This window comes from Pistacia vera, unplaced genomic scaffold (genome assembly GCF_008641045.1).
Source record: "Pistacia vera cultivar Batoury unplaced genomic scaffold, PisVer_v2 Contig343, whole genome shotgun sequence".
Classification (NCBI taxonomy): domain Eukaryota; kingdom Viridiplantae; phylum Streptophyta; class Magnoliopsida; order Sapindales; family Anacardiaceae; genus Pistacia; species Pistacia vera.
The window spans coordinates 1,787,329-1,796,332 of NW_022196161.1; the positions used below are offsets into that span (position 1 = coordinate 1,787,329).

The 9,004-nt window shown below is 35.5% G+C and overlaps 1 pseudogene; it reads left to right on the top strand.

Moving 5' to 3' along the window:
- The first annotated feature begins 1,443 nt into the window (after positions 1–1,443).
- LOC116138695 lies at positions 1,444–2,461 on the top strand (annotated as a pseudogene).
- The last annotated feature ends 6,543 nt before the right edge of the window (positions 2,462–9,004 follow it).

Sequence of the window (9,004 nt, forward strand, 5' to 3'; positions counted from 1 at the left end):
TCAACACCATTTTCTTCTTTTTAACTTTCTCTCAAGATCTCTTGCTTTCGGTGCTTTCATTTCCAAATCACGTTCTTTTCATCTCTCTCTCTCAACCTTCTTTTATTTACCCTTTCTTTATTTATTATATTTATTTTTAAATTGTTAGCTTTACTCCTTTCATTTAATCCTTTCAACCATTTCTCTACCTCTTTTCTTTAGTTGCTTCCTCTTCAAGATCTTATCTTTCTCTGCTTACAATTCAAGCTGAATTTCTTCTCCAGAAAGTGATGCATCTATTTCCTTGAATTATTAAGCTATCTGGAATGCTTCCCGCCATCGAATTATAACTCAACCAAACAGTTCTCGTTTCTCAATAACTGTAAGAGCCGAAACACAGAGTTTTCGCTGTCATGGATTCTAGCTTCATAATTTTCAGAACCAATCCGATCTGCCTTGTTGAGGTTTCACTCTGCTCCAAGCTCTCTTCTGTTAATTTCACTGATACTATTGATAGAGTAATTTTGAATCGGAGAGGTTAATCTCAAGATTCATTAACTCTGGTGGTGATACTGGTAATAACTAACTTTCAAGAATTTGAAGATAAATCGTCCGTTCATTGTGGGAATAATTCTCAACAAAACTGTCATGGGTTGCCTCCTCATTATCCAAGGCCGAGTTCTGTATGGACACCTCATTTGAGTTCTTAATGGATCATAACACAACAGTAAAAACTGTTAACTCCAATCTCGTTAGGCAGAGTAGCTCCCCTGCTGAGTATTCGCCAAACTCTCTGCACAAAATGGTATCGTTGTCTCATTTCTCAGCTCAACTCTGTTTTATTTTATTGCAATTTTTTTCTATATTTTTTCCCATATACTTGTTTGTGTTGAAGTTACTATACTTAGTTATGGTCTTTTTAGATTTTCAGTCCATTTTAGCCTAAGGTGGCTGTTTAGATTTTAGACTAAATTCTGGTTATTCAAAAAGTTGTTTTGATATTGAATCGGCTATGGCCTTTAAAGTTATGTTGATAATGCTACTTAATCTAATTAGAGCAAGTGTATAAATTCTTTTCTCACAGGAGATGGATGAAAAGAACTGAAAGTGAAATTCCAAGTTATGTGTGTTATTATTGTTATGTGATTATTCTCTCTAGAGATAATATAGAGCTCTTCGCAATGGTGACTGTTTTTTTCTTAACTAGGTTGGGCTCAGTTTTGTTTCAAAAGAGAAATATAGGAACGAGGTTTGAGAGTAGGTTTTTCTTTGAGACGATTAGTGGTCTTGTGTTAAATTAATTGATGTAGTGCTGCTGCTTTAAGACAATTATACTTAGTGAGGTGATTTCTTCTAAGAAGTTGGGATGTGACAAGAACAGTTTGGCATGATTAGAAGCTTAGATGAATTACTTAAAATTTCTCAGTGAATTGCGGCTACTCACCGCAAAAGAAGTGGGAAACTATGTGGGTTGATGGATCGAATGGAAAAGTTTGTCCAGCTGCAAACAGACTGAAAACTCAGCTTAGCTTCTCATCAAGAATACCTTCTTCCTTGGCATGTTGTCGCGATCTCCGAAAATGAGAGTGATAGCGTCGCAGGTAGCCCTACTGATGGAAAAGTTGGAAATGGTGAGGTGAGTCGGTTTTATAGTGCTGGATTCCCTTATGGTTCTTGGAACGATTTATCCCATTTCGTGGAGTTTTACTGGCATGAAAAGAGACCAGGAAAATGACACGGAAGTTATTTCTCGTACTCAGGTTCAATTTGTATTTCAAGCTTAATTTTTATCCCTATCTACTCTCTTGGTCGATTTTAATTAATTGGTTTTCTATCTTTAGAATGGAGAGCTCGGAAATTGCGTCACATATTACCACCAGTTGAGTTTGCCTAAGACTTCAGCAGAGATAACAGCTATGGAAAAGTTCTTCCAATTTCAGGATTCTGTCCCCTGTAAGATTAGAGCAAAACGTGGTTGTGCCACTCATCCTCGAAGCATTGCGAAAGGGTAATATGTCTATATATAAACCATTAATATTCTAAGCACTTGAGAGTATGATAGGAGTGACTATGAAATATATATTTGTTTAAGAACTTAAGGTGGCATTATATTTTCAGGTGAGAAGAACCGGATCAGTGAACGGATGAGGAAACTACAAGAGCTTGTTCCAAATATGGACAAGGTATAATTTCTCCACACTTCAAACCTCAAAATCATTGTATTTGAATCCTAAAATATTTACTTTTGTTTCCTCTTGGCAGCAAACAAACACGGCAGATATGTAGATTGGTGTGTGAGTATATTAAAGCCTCAAAAGCAATTTAAGGTAGAGAGAAGAAACTGAACTTCAATTTTAACATTCTTGCCAAACCATTCTTCACCTTACACTTGATAATACTCTGCTTTGTAGACCTAAGCGACAGCCGGGCCAACTGCAAGTGTTCGAATATTCAGAAGCCAGTCCCTAATCAAATTGTTTGACTTGCTCTGTACAGAAGATAAGGAAAGTGATGAATAGGGGATTAGAATTTCATTTTCTTTTTAATGAACTGAGCAAGTATAAGGAAGCTCAAGTTTCTATCACTCATGAGCCATGACATAGAAAGGCAGATAGAATTTACACCACAAGATTCAAAGCCTGTAAGCTAACGAAGTATGGTTACAATTATATGGAATAAAGTGATAATGTACAGGACATGCTCTAATGCATTTCTTGTACGTGCAAGCCACCAATTTATTCACTGTTTCTTAAAGTGAGACTGAAACAAAGTGTTATTGTTTCCATTTTTAGCTATGCTAATTATGTTTTAGACAGCCTTTGACTCACAATAGAATAGTTTATCGGACCAGAAGCTGCATTAATGAAACTTGTGCAAATGAAATTTGAACTATAATTGCCATATCTTTGTACCAAATCCACTTTCAAAGCAAGTCTAAATATAGATTCTGAGGGCCGGGATAAATATCGAGGGAAGTTAGATGAATGCTATAATGAAGCTGAAATGTACCTGAGGTCATCATATATGGTCTGAACTACTTAAATAAGCAATGTGCCAGAGTTTCTCTGGCTGTTTAATGAACCTTATCCATTTTCTGTTTTATTCAAGGGCAACATTGAGTGCAGACACCAAAATTTTCTTGTTTCACAATTTTACAGGAAGGGAACAGGTTTTTCTGTCCTTTGTCTTGGTTATATGGAGCCAGTCACCAACACACAACCTGGGCAGTAATTGTAAAGACAAAAAGAAATCAACTAAGATCAATGGGAGGAAAGATGGCAATTTCAAGTGAAGCAATAAGCATTGAAGGCTGTGTTGCCTTAGCTTAAATTGGACTAAAAGTAAGTTGAAGACTTGAAACGGTGCAGTATTCTCTTAAGGGGGCAACGTTGTGTTGTATCATTGCTGGAAGTTAAATTGACCTGATTCAAAGTGATCCAACGGCCATCATCAACTCTTCAGCACAACAGTGAAGTCACATTAAAGGGATCCTAATTCAATCGGGTTTTCACTACTGTACTGATTTTCCTTAAGCTTTCTATTAGGCTAATTGTTGCGATCAAATATGTGTAACCTGGTGTGAGTGAGTGATTAGAGAGTTAGTCGTTCAGGTGGAGGGGTTTTGTTCTCAAGATCTTAGAGATTCAAGGGATAGTTCTCTAGGTTGGGTTACGGGAGAGATTTGGTGTGTGAGTGTTAGATCTTTTGATCTTTGTTGTAAACTCTTGATTCTAATTGATTAGTGCAGTGAGCTCCTTCGATTCGGAGCTCAATGTGGACATAGCCTATCCAATCTTGGATAGGTGAACCAAGGTAAATCTGTGTGTATGTTGTGGTTTTGCTCTTGTGTGTTTTTTTGTCTTGATTGTGTGTTAAAGATTAGGAAGATTTCAATAGTAGTATCAGAGCATTAGAGATAGGATCTTGTTTGATTTCTGAGTGACAAATTTGTTCAATTGAAAGTTTTGGGGAAACCTAGGGTTTATGAACAATTTGGGGCTTTTTTGTCTAGGCATCTCTTTAGCACTCCAGGGTTCCCAATCGTAAAATCGAAGGTGGAAATTGTTGATTTGATATGTTCTTGAAGTCGGGTTTCGTTTGGGTCATTGAGTCAGAAATCAGAATTGAACTTTTAGGGTTCAATTAGGGTGAATCTTGAAGTTTCTTTAATACACACACAATGTCTACAACTACTAGAATGGAGATTACCCATACGATGGGAAAATCGACTTCAGTAGTTGGAAGAAAAAGATGAAGACACTGCTTTCCATAATAAGGTGGTCTGGCTCTGGAGAAGAACGCCGAGAAGTGGCCTGAAAATAAGCTGAAGAAAAAGGTAGAGATCGGAAGAAGCGTACAACCTAATCATCATGAACCTGTCAGACAATGTCCTGTGGAAGGTAGATGGCCTAGAGACCCTCTGGCCTTGTGGGGTAAACTCAAATCACTTTACGCTTTGCAATTTGCACTAATCTTGCATTTTAAAGGGTGCATTATTTTCATAATGATGGATAGTTTAAGTCTATAGAAACAAACTAAATGAGTTATTAAAAATGACCTTAATACTTAAGGGTCTGCTTGAGAGTTTTTTTTTCACTGGTTTTGAGGGTTTTTTAATTAGACTGGTTTTGAGGTGTTTAAAAACCATTACTTGCCAGATTTTTTATAGATTGGTTTAAAAACCCCCTAAAACCAGTATAGTGTATTTTTGAGGGGTTTATAAAACACCTCAAATTGGGGTTTCTTGGCTGGTTTAAAAATTTTATCCCAAAAAACCCCTTTCCACTATTAATAATCCCTTTGCTACTAAAAAAAAAGTCACAGAATAGAGCAGTCAGTCAGCCTCTTTGTTTGATTCTTCCTTCTCCAGCTTCTTCAATTCTCTCAACAAAGTTTGTTTCTCTCTTTCTCTCTCAATTTTAGTTTGGATTTACCATGCCATGCTTAAATGAGGGAAGGATCCTTTGTTCTTCATAATTGATTTGACCTAGATTTGCAATAGGTTATTCTATTAATCACATTTGAGATGAATTGTCGCTTGTTTGAAAGGTTATACTTCTTTTTAACTCGTATTACTTCATTCAATCTTCAACTTTTAGATGACTGTTACAATGCTTTTGAATCTTTTATTTATAGAATAATATGTTAGAGTCAAATCATAAATCAGGTTTTTTTTTTTTTTCAATTTGTTTTGTGCGAGCATGTGTGAGACTAAAACCCTTTTATTATTTGAGTTCTCTTTTTTGCATGCTTGTGCTGGCTCTGGCTGATATAAGTTGCCAATTATTCACATTTTTATTTAAAAATACTACACCAGATGCTAATCCAAGTTGATGATGATGAAACGTTTATGGAGAGAAACCCCCAAGCCTTCTACCATTTTCTATAATGCAATATGCTTCCAGTTAAGACAAGAACAAAAAGCCAAAGCACCATTTAGGGCTGTGCAAAACCGGGTACCCGTACTCGCAAATCGAACCGGTTTTCAGAATACCTGGTTTTGCGGGTACCCGAATAATCGATTTGTGACCCGAATTTGATTAAAATTACACAGTGCAACAGAATTTTACCAACTTTGAAATTCATGTGAATTGTGATTAAATTTGAAGACTTTTACCATATAAATACATTTCTTTTTGTTTTTTTCTATGATATGTGGCTATTGTCTATCAGTTCAAAATTATTCTCTGCTTACCACTTATGGTTTCTTGTGATGAATGTGTTGCTTAAATTGACTAATTGACTAAATTTGTTTCCCAAATAAAATAAAAGCACCAAGTCTAACTCATTGATTCATTGGTGTTGTCTCTCTTGTTCTTGTAGTTAAAACTCTCATAGGCCAGCTATGTTGAGTCCCATGCGTGTAGTATCATTAGTTGCCCACAACATCAACTTTTAATTTAATGCCTTAAATACTTAAGATTTAATATACACCAAACATCAAATGTAATACTACAGCAAACATACTTAAGATTTAATACAATTAAGAAATGAAAAATGTCTTTTACATTTAATCCACCAAACATAATACTGCAGCAACAAACACTTGTAGAAAATGGCAAAATGCCCTAGAATTACACCAGCAAAGAGCAAACTTCCAGCATCACTACCACCCATAAACTAGCATCATGACCATCAAAATTAATACTGCAATTCAAAGTTTACTCATCATTATAAGCACAACCCAACAAACTTTACTCATCAATATAGGCAATTCAATTAAAGTAAAGGGTTAATTCATCATTTGAAAAAGGATTTGCATATTCTACCTTTTAGGGGCTGCACCAATACAAAATTCATAGAGATGGTCTGAATCGTCAATCATGTAGATGACCATGACTACAAGTACTCTCCAATGCCGTAGACGAAAATTCTACATAAAGATTGTAAATAACATAATATAAGTAATGGTACAAAATGGAGTCAATAAGTAAGTTATAAGTTATAATTAAATATTAAATATATGAAACTAAAGCAAAAATTTTACCTGACTCAATTTCCAATAATTCCTCCAAGCTCTCCTCAATAAGAAATGGTACACGCGTAGCCCGAATCCAATCCTGCGCACAAATAAGAGCCTTCACCGTCTTAGGAGTAAGAGAGCTACGAAATGGATCTAAGACACGATCCCCTGTACTAAAAGATGACTCAGATGCAACAGTGAAAACAGGCATAGCCAAAACATCGCGTGCCATCAAAGAGAGAATCTGATATCTTGTTGAATTTATCTTCCACCAACTCAAGATATCAAAGTTGTCATTTTCATCTTCAAGGCTTTCCCATAAATATTTATCCAACTCAGATTTGGGCTCCAAAGCACGTCGTCCAACCCTTTGTTGATTAAACATAACCTTCATAAAGACTTGAGGATCAACATTTGCATCAGTAACATCAATCCCTGCTGCAACTTGAGATTGCTCACTTGACTGCGCACTAGGACAAGCCTTACGCAAATTGTATTCCTCAAATAAAGAGAACAAAGTGTCATTCACTTTTTTTTTCAATCTCTCAGCATCAACATCATCATACGCATTATCAATAGCCCAATATGCGTATTCTAACTTATGCCTAGGATCCAATACCACTGCAATGAATATCATTAAGTTGATATTATCAAGATTTGCCCAATATTTATCATGTTTTGCTTTCATCTTAGCTACTATTAAATGTAAGCCAGGATCACTACTATTACACCATGTATTAATCTTCAATGCAATGCTATATATCGCTTCCATTTATCCGTTAGAGGAAACATAAAGAGAGCCAGACACACGTAGAGTAGTATCATAAAAAACCTTCAGAAAGGCAACAAATATCGAGCATAATCCCAATCAGTAATTGTAGGCAAACCCCTTGACCTTTCCCCAACAGTAAGCTCATCTTTATACTTAGTGTCTTGGATTTCCAATAACTCAAATGCTCTCTGAAATTTTAAAGCCACTTCCAACATCAAATAAGTGGAGTTCCATCTTGTTTCTACATTAAGAACTAGAAGACTTTTAGTTTCCAATTTTTCTTGCTTCATACACTCCTTAAACCTTTGTAATCTTGATGGAGAAGATCTCACACACCTCATTGCAGAACGAATCCTAAATATTGAGTCATCCAACTCTTTTAACCTCTCTTTAACAGTTAGACTCAATAAATGCGCAGAACATCTCATATGAAGAAAGTTACCCTTCAAGACACTTCCATTCCAACGTTCTAACCGATGCTTAAGATAAGTTATTCCAACATTGTTAGAACTTGCATTGTCAACAGTCACGATGAACACCTTTGAGATTTCCCATTCAATCAAACATTTCTCAATTGACTTGGCAATAGTTAAACCTTTATGGCTGGTAATTGGACAAAAGTTTAAAATCTTTTTGTTCAGTTTCCAATCATCATCAATAAAGTGAGTAGTGAGACACATGTAATTGAGGTTTTGGCAAGAAGTTTATGTGTCAGTGGCGAGACAAACACTATGAGAATATTTACTAAAATAATTCTTCAACTTCTGTTTCTCATCATAATAAATTTTCAAACAATCCTTAGTTACAGTAGTACGACTAGGTATTTGAAACCTAGGTTGTGCAACTCTCATCAATCGACGAAACCCCTCATACTCCACTATCCTAAAAGGCAACTCATCAGTAATTATCATTTTAGCTACAACATCTCTAATCAAATCTTGATCAAATTTTTAAGTCGAAAGTGAAGTGGAGGCAACAGTAGCTGCAACACCACTTGAGGGCTCAACTGAGTGCTGTTGAAAGACTAAGGTTCTTTGTTTCTTGTCCACTACATTGAAAGGGTATTTTTTACACCTACTTAAGTAGTTACGTAGAGAAGTAGTACCACTTTTGGTTGGAAAGCAAGAGTAGACTCACAATAATTACATGTAGCTATCTGATTATCCTTATCCTCACAAGGGTTTTTAGTAAAATGGTCCCACATTTCTAAAGCATTTTTCCTAATAGTAGAACTCACCCGTTTGGGAGCTGTAGTTGGTTGTGGAGGCATAGAAGTCATATGAGAAGGATTGGGACTCTGACCTTTTGTCATCGGGATCAACATATTAGTGCCGCTACCTATCGGCCCAACCCCACAAGTAGTACTAGTATTTTCACCAGTAGATGACATCTGCAATACATACAAAGGTGTCAAAAATACTATTAGTATAGTGTTATTTAATATTTAATCAGTTTGTAAGATGTCAAACTATAGTTTAACCTGTAGGGTATTACGCATCTTAGAGAATAGATTAATGACATTTTTATTAAGACCAATAAAATCACATTCCTCTGATTTTACTATTGTATTTTGTCCTGTAAAGTAGTGTAAACAAAATTTTCATATTTCTTATTTTTTAAATATTAAAATGACTAATCTATAAAAACACTCTATTAAACACATGTTGTTTGCTCTTAAAAATCATAGATGGGAACATGTCGTTTGCTCTTAAAAATCATAAAACAAAAGAAGCACTACATTAGAATCATTGCTACAAAAGTGCAAAGTTTTCTGAATCAGCTTCATGGAG